Here is a 20,506-nt window from a genome sequence, read left to right as displayed (position 1 = left end):
CCAATTTTCACTCCACCTTCTAGATCTAATCTAGCTTTCCTTATGATATACTCTGCATAGAGGTTGAACAGGTAGGGAGATAATATGCATCCTTGTCTGACACCCTTGCCAACTGGAAACCATTCAATTTCCCCATGTTCTGTTCTGACAGTAGCCTCTCGTCCAAAGTATAGGTTGTGCATCAAAACAATCAGATGCTGTGGCACCCCCATTTCTTTTAAGACTCTCCATAGCTTTTCATGATCCACACAGTCAAAAGCTTTGCTGTAATCTATAAAACACAGGCTGATTTTCTTCTGAAATTCCCCGGTATGTTCCATTAGCCATCGTAAATTTGCAGTGTGATCTCTGGTGCCTGTTCCTTTTCTGAATCCAGCTTGAACATCTGGCAATTCTCATTCCATATATGGTAAGAGTCGTTGCTGTATAATTTTAAGCATCACTTTGCTTGCATGGGAAATTAACGCAATTGTCTGATAGTTGCTGCACTCCTTGGCATCCCCTTTTTGGGAGATTGGAATGTATACTGAGCATCTCCGGTCTGTGGGCCATTGTTTTGTTTTCCATATTTGCTGACATATTCTTGTTAAGATTCTGATGGAGTCCATTTCTGTGGCTTGAACGACCTCTATTGGTATTCCATCTACTCCAGGTGCTTTGTTTATTATAATAGATTTCTTTGTCTCTGCGTGCAAGCTGCTGAAAAGCTGCATTTAGAGTTTTGACCCCATTTCTGTTGCCTTTTGCTTTTGCTTCTCATTGGATCAGACTAATAATCCATTTTGCTCAGTGGCTAAACCCAAGAAAGACCACAAGAAGAGGGTCAGTAAAGCCGAAGTCTTGCTCTTCTTCTGCCCCCTAGAAGCCAGTATTCCAAGGATCCATCATGGCTAATAACCATTGATGGACTTCTCTATTAATTTGTCCAATCCTCTATCAAAGCCTTCTTAAGGTAGGGTCCATCGCCACTTCCAGTGGCAGTGAGTTCCTAAAACCAATTATTCTTCTGGCCTAAGCTCAGGGGCCAAAATATTCAGTACCTTACCCTATAGTCCTTTAAGGGAGCTGGCTTGCTCCAGTTAGCAGTAAGGGCTTATATGAAGTGCATGTACTTGGATAGTGTAGGGTCATTGTTTGATGTGAAGTCTGTATTGAATAACAATAACAACAACATTTGATTTATATACCGCCCTTCAGGACAACTTAATGCCCACTCAGAGCGGTTTACAAAGTATGTTGTTATCCACACGACAATCACCCTGTGAGGTAGGTGAGGCTGAGAGAGCTGTGACAGGCCTAAGGTCTCCCAGCTGGCTTTAAGCAGAGGAGTGGGGAATCAAACCCGGGTCTTCAGATTAGAGTCTTGCTGCTCTTAACCACTACCTCATACTGTTTCCCCTTGAACTGTGCTTTCTAGAATGTGCACAAGGCAGCAATACAGAAAAAGTAGGAATGATGTCATTTCCTCCGTTCTGATCCAGGTTCACTCAACTCTGCATGCCGCCTTCTCCAGAATTTTAGTTTGACTAGGAGGATTTCTAAAATAATTTCAGAACTGGAGGATGAGAAGCAAGGCTAAGTTCTTTCAGCTTCTTAACAGTGCAATCCCCCAAAGAGTAAAACCCTTTTAAGCCTGATGACTTGAGTAGTTTCAAAAGGGTGGAGCTCTGCTTAGGATGGCACAGTGACTTATCAGGATTCACATATGCATTGATAACACTGCAAAAATCAATACTGATTTTTGTGATTCTATAAATAATTGCACAAAATGCTTTTTGTGCAGAGTATTACTGATTTACACACATGCCCCTGTGCATTGGTCAAACACCACACAAAAAGATTCTTGAAAAACTTACACATAGTCACAACAAGATTGCTTTTTTGGCAGAGTTTTGTCAATGTGTGTGTGCACCAGCAGTTGTCTCAACGTGGATATACAATGTGAAATATTTGGAAATTGAAAAATGGAAAGTAGAAGATTTTTAATGTGCTTGTTCCACTTCGAAAACTCAACCAGGTAATCTGGAATTCCAAGATCAAGGGATAAAAATGTTGTAACTATACCTAAGTAAATATACCTAAGAGCCAGTGTGGTATAGTGGTTAGTGTGTTGGACTAGGATCTGGGAGATCCAGGCTGAATCCCCACTCTGCCATGGGAATTTGCCAGGTGACCTTGGGCCAGTCACACACATTGAGCCTAACCTACTTCACAAGGTTTTTGTGGGGATAAAAAGGAGGAGAGGAGAATTTTGTAAGCCAGACTGGGTCCCCGTTGTGGAAAAAGGTGGGGTATAAATAAAGTAAATGAATAAATAAAATTAAAAGGATACAACATTAATTTATTTATATCCTACTTTTCTCCCCTTCTCCATTTTACTTTCACAACAACCCTGTGAATTAGGCTACTCTGAGAATGTGCAACTGGCCCAAGGTCATCTAGCAAGTGGGGATGTGAACCTGTGTCTTTCAGTTTCTTGGCCGGCACTCTAACCACTACACAATACTTCCTCTTTATACACATAGAGACTCATTGCTTCTTTTCCATACAAACCTCTTACTTTTGACTTATGGGAATGGGTGTATAGAGGGGAAACCTTAACTGATCATTCATTCATTGTCCGGTCAAAGTTTGCTCTATGGTATAAAATTATTTTAAAAGATCATTTCAGAGCTCCATATCTGGTAGATATTACAGCATACCATCTCATAACGACATTTACATCGTTGTGCTTTCAAACTATGCCTGTCCGGCTACAGATGACAGGATATGGCAGACAGATCCCTGTTCCATTACAACAAGAAGTCCAGGTTCTTGGTTAAATGGCTGTATTCAGAAATCAAATCATTTCCATATATATTACTCAGGATTACTCAGAAGCAAGGTAAGCATCTAAGCAGTAAGAGCAAAAATTGACAGGAATGGGAACCTGTGGAAAAACCCTTCTTCTTAACACACACATTTGCTTCTTCCCCCTCCCAACAATAAACATGATTTTGGTGGACACTTTGTGTGAGAACATCTTGCATATTTGTACTATCAGGTTGAGTCACTGGAAAGCAAGACATAGCAAGGAACAGGAGCGAGTAGTATGCAAGGTCATGAGGACTGAAAGTTTCCACAGTTTGCTAGATAAACACCTGCAATCAGGGCTTTTTTTCTGGGAAAAGAGGTGGTGGAACTCAGTGGGTTGCCCTCGGAGAAAATGGTCACATGGCTGGTGGCCCCGCCCCCTGATCTCCAGACAGAGGGGAGTTGAGATTGCCCTCCGCGCCACTCAGCGGCACAGAGGGCAATCTCAATTCCCCTCTGTCTGGAGATCAGGGGGCGGGGCCACCAGCCATGTGACCATTTTCAAGAGGTTCTGGAACTCCGTTTCACCGCGTTCCAGCTGAAAAAAAGCCCTGCCTGCAATCATTCTGTGAAAGAATTGAACAGAAGAAACAGTTATGGCACTGGTAATAGGATATCAAGGTACAGCATGAACCATTGATTTAAATAGCATTAGTATTGGCATGGATGGGGCTCAGACATGACATTGCCAACGGAGCTACTTTCTGGACAATATTTAAAAATACCACAGGAACGACCCATTTGTATATGTGGAAGTTCACTGGCAGACTTCCTTCATTATGTTTCGGTTTGCCGTTGATGTTTGCAGCCCAGGTATAAATTTCTGGCTAAGACATTAGAGACTTAAACTTTTATTTCCGATTCTGACTAATTAGTGTTTATGTTGTCAGATGTGGATTCTTATGTCTCCTACAGGATGGCACTTTTTGCTTAGCCCCTAGGAAAATCAGAGAAATTTGACTTCCAAGAAAGTAGTCAGATGAAATGATATGTAACTTTTGAGTTTGAATGAGAAATTTTAGAGATGATAGTAATACTTGAAATTTTAAAAAATTTAGGGCTGTAAAGATGGTTTAATTTGTAAAAGCCTATGGCCATAGACAATAAATTCATTACCTACCTACAAACCTCTTACCAACCTGGAGCCAAAAACTCTTACCATTCCTGGATTAAACTGTGGAAAAGCCACAAGAGGTTGCTAAAACTGCTTGGGGAAACAGCTCCAGCCTGTTGGTTTCCCCTAAACTTTACAGATAAATCATGGGAGGTCTTTTCCCCAGAAGAGAAGTCAGACATGCTGGACTGATGCACTCGGCACCTGCAAATCACAGGGAGGCTATTTGCATCTCGGTGCGGCTGGTGCTGCAGTCTCACAACTCAGCCAAGAGGTGACTCTTCCCAGACTTCGGCATTTAGTACATGGTGGGGGGAGAGACTGACATAGCCTATTGGATCCAAATTCTCATCTGCTGCAAGAAGCAAGCAGAAGGGATCAAAACGCGTCATGCCAAGTCTGTCATCGAAGAGATAATCTTGGTAAAACAAAACCATGGGGCTTGAAATTAGTCCCTTACTACACAAGAAGGTGAAGAAAACTAAAACCCACCAGCGTCATCTGCTGATCTAAGCAGAATTCAACATAAGCCACTCATACACATGGTCCTCACAACAACCCTGTGAAGTAGATCAAGATGGGTAGCCGTGTTTGTCTGTAGCAGTAGAAAAGAGCAAGAGTCTGAGCTTTTGTGAGTTGCAGTTCACTTCTTCAGATACAGCTAGAATGTGAGTCCATTTGTCCTTATATCTTGGAGAGTGGAGTGATTTCAGAAGCTGAATGACAACAGCAGATAAATGACAATTGCAGGCATGATAGGATAGGCTGGGGTATGCAGAGGGGTGCAGAGGAATTTCAAAGGGAGATTAGAAAGAGAGACTGCTGAATTACAACTGATAAAGAAGCTCAATGCATCCACCTGGATTGAATTGAGACCTAGGCTTCCTGTCTCATTACCAATGCTGATTTCTCCACACCCACCACCCCTCTGCATACCCCACCCTATCCAATCACACCTGCTATTGTCATTCACTAGCTATTGTCATTCAGCTTCTGAAATCACTCCACTCTCTAGTGAGCATCAGGGCACAGTAGAGATTTGAACCTGCATTTCCTCAATCCTACATCAACACTTCAGTTCAGATTCCAGCCACTGAATCCCAATCTTCTATGTACTTAGCAAAGAAACAAAAACAATACAGAACAAGTTAAAACCTGTATGCTAAAATGGATGCAAAATTTGGGAGAAGAAATAACATTTCAAGAGTGGGAAAATTTATGGACTAAGGGCATAAAATTTACAGCAATCCAAACACTGAGAGAAAATTGGTACAAGATATTTTGGATGGTACATCACACCAAAATATATTGAAAAATTGACAAGAAATATGTAGGGTTGTGTTGGAAATGTAAGGAAGCAGCCAGCTCCTTTTTCATATGTGGTGGACATGTAAAAAAAAATTAAAAATTGGAAAGATATACATGCTGAGATTCAGACGATTTTAAAAATTGATTTTGCCATGAAACCCCAGACTATGTTGTTGGGAATAGTACCAGATAATGTTGACAGAACACTACATGAACTATTTAGGTATTTGGTGATGGCGGCAAGAGTAGCAATGGCAAACAAATGGAAAGAAGAACACTGTCTAACCAGGGAAATTAGGAAAGACAAAATGTCAGAAAATGTGGTGATGGCAAAACTGACGAGTCATATAAACAAGCGGCCAGTTAAAGAATTTGAAGAGAAATGCGGCAACTATTTTGCTTACAATGGATAAAAGTCATAAGACATTTTAGCTCTGTAAATTTGAATATGATTACACATTGATGTGTTTCATAATTTGACTGTAAGATAATTAGTTAAAGATAACTGGTAGAATAGAATGTATGATAGATAATACTGAAATGCTGGTAAAAAGTCAACATTATTATTTTTAAGAAATATATAAGTAAAAAGTAATGACAAAATAGGGGTAATAAGGACTTTTGTTTTCTAAGATGAGTAGAAATAGGTTTGAATTCCCAATATTATTTTAGCACTCTTGAAGATTATAATTAGTTGTATTAAGAAATCAGCATTGTTATTGTTAAGAAAAGGTAATGATGGAATAATGAGTTCTTTATTTTTTTTAGATAAGGAGTAGAAATAGGTGTGAATTCTGCATGTGTTCTTTATCTGAAAATATATACACTAAACGGTTTTAATTATCATTCTAACAACTTTAAAGGTTATGATTTTTGTTCTGTGTACTTTAATAATCCTTGTAGCATACAGCTTTATATTTGTTTTTCTTGTCTCCTTCCTTTATCCCTTTTTTTCTCTTTTTGTTATAATAAAATAAAATATTTTAAACAAAGAAACAAAAGTTCTCTCTGTATTGCTTGGTATCTATTTCACCAATGTGGGAGAAAGATTTTGATACTTGTGCAGTTCAGGCATAACACAAAACCATGATTTGTTTTAACAATGCATAGTTTATGAACCCAGGATTCAGCTAGGCAGAAGACCACCCAAATCCTGGTTTGCCTCAACAAATACTGGTTTCATTTTTCTCTCTCTGCGATGTCTGGGAAGATGTTGCCAGAAAACAAGCTAGGACGTCTCATTCACACAAAGCAAGGTAGCTCTGACTAACTCTGGCCAATCAACAGAATTCAGACTTCAAAATACGGTTTGATAGATGCTAGCTAGCCCGAGTTAGTGGAGCAGCCCATGTTCATACGTACTAATCATGGTCAACTTTATTAAACCATGATTTTGTGTTCTGTCTGAACTGAATTGCTGTGTCCCTGGAAAAGCAATAGATAAGGCTGAAAGAAAGAGAGATGGTCTCAAGTTACTAAGGCTGTTTCCACATGTTCCAATTTTGGGGGGTTTCCCCTGTCCCAAATCCTCGTCTTCCCAATCCACTTTGAAAACTCACCTTTCACATGCATCATCCTCATGCGTGTTTTGTGGGTGTTTGTCACACACAAAAAGGTCCCCAAACAAAAAACGCATTCTTTATCTGCTCCTCTTCACAAATGATTTTGGCACCTTCCCACCCAACTTTCCTTTCTTCTTCTTTTTTGAGTGCAGGCAGGATTGAGCTATACCCTTGTCCCATCTTTCAGCTTCTGTAGAAACTGGGCATGAGTAGTACTCCGTTCTCTACCATTAATTTCCCGCTCAAAGTTTTAAATGCAAAAGTGTTTCATAAATATGTGAACAGTAGAGTAGCACGATTGTGCAATTCCATATCCTACTATATAAAAGGCAAACCGTGTTCCAGACCACCCACTCTTTATCCTCATGAAGGCACAGTATGCAGGGATAAGAAGCGAGTCAGGGGGCAAAATGGTTTGCCTCCCTGCTGCCTCCTCAGGGCTTCCAGAGGCCCAGAAAGGCTCAGCACGGAGGCAAGGCCCTCCCAAGGTCCTGCAGCAGCCAGGTGGGGTGGGGTTCTCCGCCGCCTCCACAGGGCCTTGGGAGAGCTGCGCACAAGCCAAGTGGCAGCCACAGGGTCGGAGGAGGATGGAGCCCACAATCTCTTCCCCTATCCCCCCCCCATGACTGATACTGTGAGGGGAGGGGCAGGGGGAAGAGCAACTAGGGCCTGGTGTATTTTCCCAAACAATGGGCCTAATTGCTAGTTTAAAATAAATCAGAAATGGCATTCCATTCTCAATGTTGTTCCTAGACTTCCTAGACTAGTCTGATTGCTGAGTGACCCAATGTAGCAAGCATTGCATTATGATTCCCTTTATATATGTAGATATCATAATAGCGCAAGGGGGGGGGGAGGAATTAGATGATTGCGCATGTGAACCAGAGGCATGAGTGCTGTATAAAGGAGGGGTAATGGCAAGAGGAGGGGTTGGAGATTTCTGGGAAGGCTCTTCTGAAGCGCAAAAAAGCCTCCGCGTGCATTGATACAGTAGGATAATTATGCAGAAAACCTGCATCCAAAATAAACATGGACCAAAACAGGTCTCCCAAAAAACACTTAAAAACCGGGATCATCATGACCTGCTCACACATGGGAAATGATGACGTCTGTGATGAGTGAGATAGCCCGCCAGAGATTCGTTGGCAAGCCGTCCCATTACGGACGAGTGGAAGTGGCCTAAGTTGACCGTTGTGTATTTTCTGGCCCAAGTGCAAACGTTCCTTCATGGAGTGGCTAGTACCCAGGGAAAGGCGCCATCTCGTGGTTTTGAAGGGAAGGAAGCAAGATTCACAAGATCCAATAGCCTGTTGGGTAAATATTCAAGATACAGGACAGGGATGTGGGGAGAGAGGCATTTGAAAAAGCTTCTGTTTTGGTTACTACAGTCTGAAATATAGGGGGAACAACGTGTGCTCTCCTAACAACTCTAAATGAGGTATCACCATTCACAAAATTGCAATGGAGGACAAGTCCATTTATCACCAGGACGCCAGGGGTCTCCAACATTTCTCTGTGCAATTGCACAGAAATGCGTGGCTTCTTCGCTTTTGGGTCCTTTCTCTAACGGCCAACTTTTCCCTTATTCTAAATATTGAGCCGATCCTCAGAGAATAGTTAAATCCAGTGCTTTTTTTCTAGAAAAAGAGGTGGTGGAACTCAGTGGGTTGCCCTCGGGGAAAATGGTCACATGGCTGGTGGCCCCGCCCCCTGATCTCCAGACAGAGGGGAGTTGAAATTGCCCTCTACGCCGCTGAGTGGCACAGAGGGTAATCTCAACTCTCCTCTGTCTGGAGATCAGGGGGCGGGGCCACCAGCCATGTGACCATTTTCAAGAGGTTCTGGAACTCCGTTCCACCACGTTCCTGCTGAAAAAAAGCCCTGGTTAAATCTTTTCCCAAGCATAAAAACCACATAAAAATAAAGATGTTGGTCTCTCTCCTTCTCCCTCTCTCCCTCCCACCAAATCAGTATATTATACAATCTGGACACCAACTTCATAAGTTGATTAATGAGAGGATGCAATAGCAGAATATTTGAACGGAGCTAAATGAATTACGATATTTCTCGAAGATCGCTGAGATCAAAAACATTAAGATGTCACCTCACTTTTCTCTTTGAAGCAGCTTCTGTGTGTGTGCATGCGCGTGTGTGCATGTGTGTTTAAAAAATCTTTCTGTGGCCCCAGAAAATGGCCAGACATCTCTCATACCTGTTGATTTTTATTGTAGAAGATAAGAAAGACGGCCAGCCTTAACAATGAGGGGGTCCTGCAAAAATAGCATGATTAATAATGTCATCTCCAATCTGGCTTGAAATTTGTGGTTCCCATAACAACATTTAAATGACAGAGAGCTTTGTCAAAAGGACCAAGCTGCAGCTCTCTTCGCTCAGCCTAACATGACACAGATGCTTTGATGAGAGCACCATGTCTTCATTGTAAGCTGGGGGGGAAACAGATGCTCTAAGGTGATTCCTTGCACAATGAAATTTACAGCTAATTACTGTCACAGTTCCCCTCCACAACTAGAGATGCACCAACAACGCGACACACTCTCTTTCCCATCCTAGCCAGACATTTATCAACGTTGCAACTCATTGTTGCTTTGTGGATGCACAACCCTTTGGGGCGCAATCCCACCGAAAGCACTTCGCTGAGTCTCATTGGTTGCCACACGAGAGAGCTAAGCACATACTTATCTCTCCCATTGGAACCAAGAGCCTCCAAGACAATTTGACATTGGCTGGAGCGTGCTCTGCATTTGTAATCATGTTTTGCTACAACACTGCTTGTAGAAACTTCTCTGGACCCCAGGGCTTCTCTCCCTACTCATGCTACTGAGAGAGAGGGGGGGGGGGAGAGAGAGAGAAGTATTGCTACGTCGGTAATCTCTACAACAGAGGTCCTCAGCATCAGCCTATGGAATTCTGACAGGAAATGGGACTCAGCTGGACAGTATGGCTGGGACAGGGAACCAGAGCCAGCTAGACAAGATGGTTGCCACTGGGAGATGGAGCCAGCAAAACAAGACAACTGCAGTGGGAGTCAGAGTAGGATTGCCAGCTCCAGTTGGGAAATTCCTGGAGATTGGGGGGGGGAGTGGAACCTGGAGAGGGTGAGATTTGAGGAGGAGAGGAATCTCACTAGGGTATGCCATAGAGTCCACCCTCCAAAGCAGCCATTTTCTCCAGGAGAACTGTTCTCTATGGCTGGTAAATCGGTAATTCTGGGAGATCTCCAGTCACCACTAGACATGGGCACGAATGGGGAAAGAAACCCGAACAGGCTGTTCGGTGTTCATTCCCGACAACGAACATGAACAGCCAACTGGAACCGAACATATCCTGTTAATGAATGTGTTCAGTGTTCAGCGGTGCCAGAGTGGTACCCTTAGCACTTAGAGAGCCCATATTCACAGGGAATGTGCAGCAGGCTCTTTTCCGGCCATCACCCAAGTTTGGTCAAGATTGCAGTATGGATCTCGGAGTTATACATTCCCAAATTCAATGCCCCCAGGAAACTACCAATCAACACAAATGGAGCCACCCTCCCCAGTTGACTTTGGCCCCATGCAGTGGTTCTGAAGGCGGGGCGCCTCCCCTCTTGGGGATGGGGGGTCTGACCAGTGGAACCCCCCCCCCCATGTGCCCGCCTGCCTGCCAGGCCTGTGGATGGAAGGAAAATTATCCGCTTACATAGTGAGGTGGTTGATGACTGCGGCTGCCGGGCCTGGTGGGCTCGGGGAGGCGGTGGCATGCTGCCTCCCCTCAGGGGTTGGGGAGTCTGGCCGCTTGCCAGCAGCACCCCCATGTACCTGCCCACCAGGCCTCTGGGTCGGAGGTGGACCAGTTATCCACTTACGCAAAGTGGTTGATGACTGCAGCTGCTGGGTGGTAAGGTGGAGGGAGACCAAGGGGTTCTGGGCGTGGCAACGAGCCGCACCTGGAAGATTCTGTGACAGGGCCTGGAAGACCCTGAACCAGCGGCTGCTGGCATCAACCACCTCCCTGCCATCATGGAAAGGAGGAGACAGGGTGGTACAAGTGGTGGGGAAGGGACTCGTGGCAGTACCTGAGAGCGAGAGGTGTGGACCGGTAACTGGAAAACTCCCAAGCGAGAGGTAGTTGGGAGGGGTCGGAGTGGTCCCAGAGAGGGAGAGGAAGAAATAAGGCAGCAGCAGCAGCTGCCATCACCCACCTTCCTCCCTTTGCGGAAAGGACAGGAGTCGTGGGACACATTCCCACCGAGCTCAAAGGGGTCCAGTCAGTTCCATTGACAGGGGAGCCACCATGCAGTGCAACCGCCTGTATCCCTATATGGTACAATCAGCTGTGCAATCGCAGACGAGCTGTCCCTTGTGACCAAGGAGGGAGCAGTAACAGGATAGTCTGTTGTGAAGCAGCGGCTGACATGACCCGCCGTCCTGCCTTCGCAGAAAGAAGGGGATGGGCAGGACAGGAGAGGTTGTTCGTAAGGGTTGGAGTGGTTCCACAGAGGGAGAGGTAGAAAGAGGGGCCAGCAGCCCTGAGAAATGAGGGGAGCCAGAGCAGTTCCACACCGCTCCGAGACACCTCACCTGTGCAGGCAGTACTGGCACTACTTATAACAGTTTGGGCGGCACCGCCAGGCACCAACTGCCTTCCTGCCTTCGTGGAAAGGAGGGGATGGACGGGACAGGAGACATTGCTTGGATGGGTCAGAGTGGTTCCAGAGAGGGAGAGAAAGAAACGGGGCAGCAGCAGCAGCTGACATCCGCCACCTTCCTGCCTTTGCAAAAATGAAAGGAGTCAAGGGACCCGTTCCTCCCTGCTCAGAGGGTACAGCGTTTGTAATGGATAGGGCCACCGTGCAGCAAAACTACATGTGCAACAGCTCCTGAGCTGTTGCACAAGTGCCCAAAGGAGGCTGCCGCCAGCATCACCCACTTTCCTGGCTTCGCAGAAAGGAGGTGTCATGATGATCTGGCTGTGCCAGGAAGGCCTAGCTAGGCCTCAAAAGCCTGTTAGCAGTGGGAGTGGGCCTGGCTAAACCTTACGCAAACATGCCATCCATCATTCAAGATACCTGCTGGACTCGACGGGCAAGGGTGTGTGGCGACGGCATGGAGAACCAAGGGCCAAGATGTTTTAGTAGCCTGCGGAAGCCCACACACTCCACGATGGATATGGGCAAGCCATGTAGGGCAATCATCTCTGCAAGACGTGAAGGCCCACCTCCTGAGCCCTCAACCTCGCCATTGTAAGTGGTGCTCTCCCAGACCCCGAGGGGACAACCTCCACGAGCGCGGCCTGCTTGAGTGCTCTGCTCCCACCAGCGTCACCCTCAGGGTAAGGATTCTTGCTTGGGGTGGATTCCAGTGACCTTCCCACTGATCCCCGCTCAGAAGAGCTGGTTGCCCCCTTTCTCCCCCCAATGAATGTTTTGCTGGGTGAGGACGGAGACCACAGGCTCAGGTGGTGTGTCTTCAGGTGCCGAATCAGGGCCATCGACGACACGTGCTTCGGGTTTTTGCCCCTGCTCACCAGGACATCACAGGCACGGCACCACACCACACAGGGGTCATTAGGAAGGGCCCGAAAGTGCCTTCATACAGAGGCATTGAAACGTACACCACTAACTGTCCCAGGGGAAGGGGGATGAACAGTTACAGGCCGCGCTGTGGAGCTGGCCACAGATGACGGAGTGAGGGGTGGACTGCAGTTAGGGACACCACCAGGAGTTTGGGATGGGGACGGGAGGGATGTTTCATAAAACACAAACCATTCCTCCAGGGATCCATCACCCACCCCCTCCTCAAAATGTTGAGAGAGATTCTCTCCCCCCAGCAGAAAGACCTCTTTGGCTTCCTCCACAGCCCCCACAGGTGAATTAGGAGGAGCAGGAGTACTCTCTGCTGCCCCCGAGCCACACCCAGTACTGCTTTCCACAAGTAAACCAGGAGGACTGCCTTTGCACTATACCCCACGACCACCCATGGCAGCCACCACAACAGGAAGACTCATTGTGCCACCAAACTAGAATTAAGGAGGACAGAAAAGGAGAGAACACTGTGAGCCCTCAGCCAAGGTGCCCACTGAGCTTGGACCCAGGGCGTGGCAGCAGCCCTGGAACCAGAGGGAGGGGGTAGAGCCCTAGCCCAGCACTCTCAGAGACCTGACCAGATCAGGCACTAATAATCAGGGTGAGCCCTCAGCCGAGGTGCCCACTGAGCTTCGCCCCAGCAGCCCTGGAACCAGTGGAGAGATAGATCCCTATCTAACCACACAGAAAAAATCCCAGCTCCAATGCACTCTCCCTGTCTCTCTCCCAAATGCTATTACGAGCTCTGTCCCACTCCACTGCTTGTTGAAAGTGAAACCAGAACTGGGAGCGCAGTGCCCTTTTATAAGCAGAGGTCTCATGGAGAAACGCAGGAGGCCTGTGGTTGGTAGTTAGAACTGCCTAACAGGGTTTGCAGGGATGAGATTGGAGTTCCCATGGCCACAGAACACCCCCCTCCTCCCTCGCTCCCCCCTGGTGTCTGCTCTCATGTTACCAATTGTCACTGATTTTGCAGCTTCATACTTGGAAGGAAGACCTGCCCATCAAGCTAAGTTGGGTTTTGATTGGGGTGTCCGGGGTGACAGAGGGAGTACAGACAGAGTTCAGGCACTCCCCCCCCCCCGTTGCCAAGGCAATTGATTGAAGGTGCCTGAGTGTCTAGCTTCCTGAACTGCGGCCAAGCGCAACGAACAAGGCTTGCGCCAACCACCTGTTCGGCTGGAATGGCGCATCACGAACGGCCCATTCGCGAGCAGCCGAGCAGCCTGTTCGTTGTTTTTTTCTGTTCATAATGCTGTTCGTGCCCATGTCTAGTCACCACCCAGAAGTAGGCAACTCAAAGGTGGAGCCAGCTGGACAAGACAGCTGTCATATGCCGGCAGAGCAAGCCACACAAGATGGATACCATAAGGAGCTGGAGCCCATCAGATAAGATGGCTGCCGTGTATAGGCAGAGCCAACCGGACAAGACAACTGCCACATGATAGGCGGAGCCAGCCGCACAAGGCAGCTGCCAAAGGCGGGCAAAACCAGTAGCCAGCCACAAAAAATAGCTGCTACAGTTAGCTGGCTACACAAGATGGCTGCCATAGGAACAAAGAGCTAGCCAGCCACACAAGAAGGCTGCCACAGGCAAGCAAACACATGAGATGGATTCCACAGGCAGACAGAGCCAGTGAGTCACACGAAATGGCTGCCAAAGGCAGGCAGACACCCAAGATGGTTGCCACATCCAACCAGCAGTCACCCAAGATGGTTTATACATCCAACCAGTCACCCAAGATAGCTGTCACAGGCAGGAACCACACAAGATGGTTGTCACAGACAGCTACCCAAAATGCCTGTAACAGCCACCTAAAATGGCTACCACAGAAATGCAGAGCTAGCAGGACACATCACTGCAAAGGAAGCCAGTGACACAAAATGGCTGCCACTGCCAGTCAGCCAGCCACACAAGATGCCTGCCACAGGTAGGCAGAAAAAGCCAACCACAGAAGATGGTTTCCAAATGCACAAATAGTTAGCTACACAGGATGGCTACCAACAGGCTGTCTCACCAGATGACTGCAACCACCAGCCAGCCACCAACCCAAGATGCATGCCACAGCCAGCCACACACCCAAGTTTGCTGCCCCAGGCTGCCAGCTATGGCTGCCACAGCCAGCCAGCCACACGAGATGGCTGCCACAGCTTGACAGCCATGAAAGATGGTTGTCCAAGTCACATGAAGGCAACCAAAAGTTGCCAAAGGGCATATGGAAGGTTTCATTTAACTGTCCTGTTAATAGCCATTGAGAGACTTATCCTCTGTGAAATTTGTCTGCCTCAATTTGTGAGCAATGACTGGGGACATTCAGATGGTTCTAGTCTATGAAACAGTGCCAGTTCCTCCCAAAGCAAACATAGAATCATAGAGTTGGAAGGGGCCATGCAGACTATTTAGTCCAACGCCCTGCCCAATGCAGAATCAGCCTAAAGCATCTCTGACAAATATTCATCCAGCCTCTTCTTGAAAACTGCCAGTGAAGGGGAGCTCACCACCTCCCTAGGCAGCTGATTCTACTTTTGAACTACTCTGACCGTGAAAAAGTTCTTGTTAATATCCAGCCGATACCTTTCTGCTTGTAATTTAAGCCCATTGTTTCGGGTCCTAACCTTTGCTGCCAACTGGACCATCTCCCTGCCCTCCTCCAAATGACAGCCTTGCAAATATTTAAAGACAGCAATTATGCCCCCCCTCAATCTCCTCTTCTCCAAACTAAACATTCCCAAGGCCCTCAGCCTTTCCTCGTAGGGCTCAGTCTCCAGACCCCTGATCATCCTTGTTGCTCTCCTCTGCACCCTCTCGATTTTGTCCACATCCTTTTTGAAGTGAGGCCTCCAGAACTGCACACAATACTCCAGGTGTGGCCTGACCAAGGCAGTATAGAGAGGGGCTATGACCTCCTGCGATTTTGACACTATGGCCCCTTTGATACAGCCCAAGATTGAATTAGCCTTTTTTGCCACCGCATCACACTGACTGCTCATATTTAGTTTACAGTCCACTGTTATCCCAAGATCCCTTTCACATATACTACTGCCCAGAATTGTATCCCCCATCAGGCCTTAGCCACTCCCACCCCCCACAAAAACATCTGACAGTCAACTGCAAAACACAGCCCTTGACTTTCTCCTCCGACTGCATTCCAGATCTCCTCAACCACTTCACCAATGTGTCAAGTGACTACACGCCACCATTAGGCAGGAGCCATGGCTCAGAGGCAGAATATCCGCTTTGCATGCGGAAGTCCCCAGGTTCAGGTAATAAATGACGTGAAAGACCTCAGCCTGAGACCCTGGAGAGCCACTGCAAATCATAGGAGACAAGACTGAATGTGATAGACCAAGGGCTCGGGTCAATAGAAGGCAGCTTTATGTGTTTTATTCTCAAATAAAAGAGTATCGTGACCATTTAAACAAGCTTAATCAAGGCACTGGGGGAGAAAATAGAGGTAATAGCTATGTAAAATAAATAAGAGTCTTTACCTAAACCAGAAAAGATTTCCTTGGGGGAGGGGAATAAGAACAGGGATAGGCTGGTTGGGGAAAGATGTTATACTGGTTTGATTATATTGGAAGAGGAGGATTTAATGCTGTCCCTTTCCTCAGGTTTCAGAGGGGGACAAACCAAAGAGTTAGAAAGATAGAGAGATCAGGGCACTCTGTTTACTGTTCTTTGATATGTAGATTGCTATTCTCAGGATTTCCTCCTCCTGACTTCCTCCCTCTCACTTCTTCTCTTCCTGGCTTTGCTCCAGGCAACACCTCTCTCCTCCTCCCTCCATCTTGGCAGCATGGATGCAGGCCTTGTCCTGCCATCCATACCCGTCCTTAGACTAGATAGGTAGTTAGGATTAGACATGGGCACAAACCAAAAAATTTACGAACCAGCGGTTCGTGGTTTGGTGCTGCCGACGAACCCGAACTAACGAACCGAAATGAACTTTCCCCGCTGATGAACCGGTTCAAGGTTCGTGGGCGTCGGAATGGCCCCCATTGGACTTAGAGAGTCCATATTCCCAGGGAGTGTTTAGCAGGCTCTCCTCCAGCAAGCACCCAAGTTTGGTCAAGATTGCAATAGGGATCTTGGAGTTATACCCTCTCCAATCCGAGGCCCCCAGGAAACTCCCATTCGATACAATTAGAGGCACCAGTTGATGTTGGCCCAATGTACAAGGGGTTGGCCATCAGAACTGCCTATCAGGGTTTGCAGGGATAAGATTGGAGTGCCCATGACTACAGAACACCCCCTTCCCCCTCTCTCCTCCCGGGTGTCTTCTCCCATTTAACCAATTATAACCAATTTGCAGCTCCATGGTTGGAAGGAAGACCTGCCGATCAAGGTAAGCTGGGCTTCGATTTGGGTTTCCAGGGCGACAGAAGGAGTGCAGACAGAGTTCAGGCATTCCCCAGCTCCGTTTCCAAGGGGATTGATTGATGGCGTCTGACTGTCTGGCTTCATGAACTGCGGGCAAACACAATGAACTGGGCTTTCCAATGAATGCTGGTTTGTTGGCCATGGACTCTCACGAACAGCCAGTTCGCGAACAGATGATCAGGTGGTTCATGGGGTTTTTTTTGCTCGTGATGCGGTTCATGCCCATGTCTAGTTAGGATCTGTCTCTCCTCCTTTACTATCAGAGTATGGAGTTCCTGCAATAAAGAACTCTCATTTCTAAATATAAAGCAAGTGTATGCTTTTATTATTTTCATTCCTGAACACACACCAGCCAGCAGAACCAGCTCACAACCACCTATAATCATGCTTCCTATGCCACACGATAGACTCTGCTAATAGCCCAAACATGGAATCCTTTACTTAAGTTTCTGGGGCCTACATAACAATTTATTTACCAGATTATACAACCAAAAAAAGGGGGAGGTTAATCTAACAGTAAACCAGAAAAGGATATGGAACAGATCACATCTATTTCAGAAACATATATAATCAAAACAAATCAATTGTTCTTTAATAAATCCTGCGCGCATGTATGCACGCACGTGTTGAATAAATACAAAGAAAAAATATCAAGAATAGGATTGGCTATATCGAGAATATAAACACAATATCAGTATCGCATTGAACTGTTGAACACTTACCCGTTTCAATTAGATATGGATGTTCTGTTTATACATTTTTAAACAATTCTTTGTGTATGTGTGCGAGTGTATGAATTCCTTCTTATAACATCCTCTGCATCTATTAAAGAACAGTTGTTTTATTTGATGATACATGTTTCTGAAAGAGACTTCATCTGTTCCTCCACCTTTTCTGCTTTACTGTTACATACTGATTTGATTGCCTTGACTACTTGTCATTGAAAACTAAATAAAGTACCTTTTAAAAGGCTGTATTCATATTTGATTGTCCATATCAATACTTTGTAGAAGAGATTTCTTCCAAGTAATACAAACAGGAATCTTCAGTGTCACCTACAAAAAATACCCAACAGCTAGGCTTTTTTTCAGCTGGAACGTGGTGGAACGGAGTTCCGGAACCTCTTGAAAATGGTCACATGGCTGGTGGCCCCGCCCCCTGATCTCCCGACAGAGAGGAGTTGAGATTGCCCTCCGCGCCATGTGGCGCCATGTGGCGCGGAGGGCAATCTTAACTCCCCTCTGTCGGGAGATCAGGGGGCGGGGCCACCAGCCATGTGACCATTATCTCCGAGAGCAACCCACTGAGTTCCACCACCTCTTTTCCCAGAAAAAAAGCCCTGCCCAACAGTGTTTTAAGCCAACTATCTCCCCAAAGTTACACGCACTCAGCAGCTAAGGGGATATAAGGGGGGAATGAAGGTATATCCTAAGGTATAACTTAGCACAAAGTGAAATCAGGGACAGGTGTGTGTGTGTGTGTGGGGGGGGGGGGGTAACGGCAGCTGTAACTCTCAAAAGCAAAGCTGTCAATCCAGGAAGCTTATTTGGATCTTACATTTCCTGGTCTTCCAGGCAGCAAAGGAATGGCAGGTTTGGGGTGGGGAACATGGATTTTGTTTATGCTGCTGGTAACAAACATCATCTTCTCAGTGTCTTGAAGGAAATTGCAACAGCAATGATCTTTTTTTAAAAAAGAAGCAGCTTGTCAAAAATAGCGGACCCCCCCCTTGTTCAAGTAGCCGTAATCCGTCATTTATCTATTGCAGATCCCTCCCCCTTGTGTAGATCTTGACAAGTTGACTGCATCAAGGGTCATGCCCCAGGGCTGCTGTTTGAATGCTTCGATATAAAGACAGAAACAGACACGCACGTTCAAGAAAAAAAAATGGTAATTGGTGGAATAAAAAACAGACTGTTTATCATGCTGTCTGTGTTTACCACCTCAAGTGCACAATTCAACAGTTTTGCAAAATTGAATAGTATATGCTCCAATTCTCCCTTGGAATGTTGCGATAGGAACGAGCAAGATACATAAGATACATCTCGGTGCCAGCAGAAAAACTTTGCCTTCACCATGATGATCTTTATACCTACTTAGATGTTTAGATGTGTGCATATTTCAAAGGACCAGGGAACAAAAGTTGTACACACTGCAGCATACAGGTAACTGGGTCATTAATGTAGACCACTTTGATCCTTGTCCCTCTTTAGCACTGTAAATGAAAGAGGGTTTTTTAAAAAAGTCTTGTTTAAGGTAGGGCCATGGCTCGGTGGTAGAGCATCTGCTTGGCATGTTGAAGGTCTCAAGTTCAATCCTTGGCATCTCCAACTAAAAGGTCCATCTCCAGGTAGCTGGAGATGTAAAACGTTGTAATGATAAAATAGAGGAGAAGCAGCCTTGGACTCCCATTTGGGAGAAAAGCAAGACACAAATGAAGTAAAATAAATAAATAAATAAATTTCACCTCGATCGCAATGGTCTAACTCAGTAGGAGAAAGTTTCATCTATTTCTAGTGTTGGAGGGCTGATAGTATGAGATAATATTTAGGTACGAAATATTCTAGGAGGGAAGGTGCCATAGTATATAGCCTGATGTCAGATCTTGGAAGCTATGCAGGGTCAGTATTTGATTGGGTGACCACTAGAGTTATTCGGTCCTCTTGTCCTCCCAGTGGGAGTGGGGGACCCGACACTTACCTTCCCCTCTTCTTCTGCACGCACATGCTGCTGGTCTGCGCGATGATGACACTTCCGGGAAGTGATGTCATCGTGCAGCCCAAAGCCGTGCTCTGCAGCAGCCTGATCCAGGCCTGAATTGGGCTGCTGTAGAGCGCAGGAGTGCTCCCACGCAGGACCATGCAGCGCCGCCCGGATGCATGACCCCGGGAGACGTGTTCCTTCACCGCCGGCCAGGTAAGTGGAGGCGGGGGGTGGAGGGAGGGAGCTGGTAACCCTACTGACCACCAAGGAAGACTCTGCAGAGGAAGGCAATGATAAACCACCCCTGATTTTCACTTGCCTTGAAAGCCCCCTTGCTGAGGCTTCCGTAAGTTGGGTGTGACTTGAGGGCACTTCACGAACACACAACCAAAATATTTTGGACAACAATACTGGAAGCTGGATAACTGGCTACTTTGGAGACCTAGGACTGGAAGGGGTCTTATAGGCTGATCTCCTCCCCATCCCTACCAGAAATACAAAGCTAGAACAGCTGTGACAGATGGGAGGTGAGAAAGCTCACCTCCCACCTGCTCCCTGCTCATGGGTAACAACAACAACATTTGTGCTTTTCTGCCGCTCTTCTAGACAGATGAGTGCCCCCCAGCAGTCAATGTTGTTACTATCCCTCAATACAGCTGGGGCTGAGAGCCGTGGCTTACCCAAGGCCACATGATAGTAATGGGATTTAAACCAGCAGAGTACTGATTTGCAACCCAACCATTTAACCCCTATGCTACACTAGCTCTCTAACTGGTCCCAATGGTCTTACCATTAGAAAGCTTGTCCTTAAAGGTCAACCAAAATGTACAGTCTGTAACATCAGCCCATTAAATGTAATCTTGCTGCCTGGAACAGCAGAGGCATCTCTGCAGGTATTTCAAGTGCCATCATGTTTGATGGTGGTTGTGGGTTTTCCGGGCTGTATTGCCGTGGTCTTGGCATTGTAGTTCCTGACGTTTCGCCAGCAGCTGTGACTGGCATCT

This window comes from Eublepharis macularius, chromosome 12 (assembly GCF_028583425.1).
Source record: "Eublepharis macularius isolate TG4126 chromosome 12, MPM_Emac_v1.0, whole genome shotgun sequence".
NCBI classification, from domain to species: Eukaryota; Metazoa; Chordata; class Lepidosauria; order Squamata; family Eublepharidae; genus Eublepharis; species Eublepharis macularius.
Note: the sequence above shows the minus strand (reverse complement) of the source record.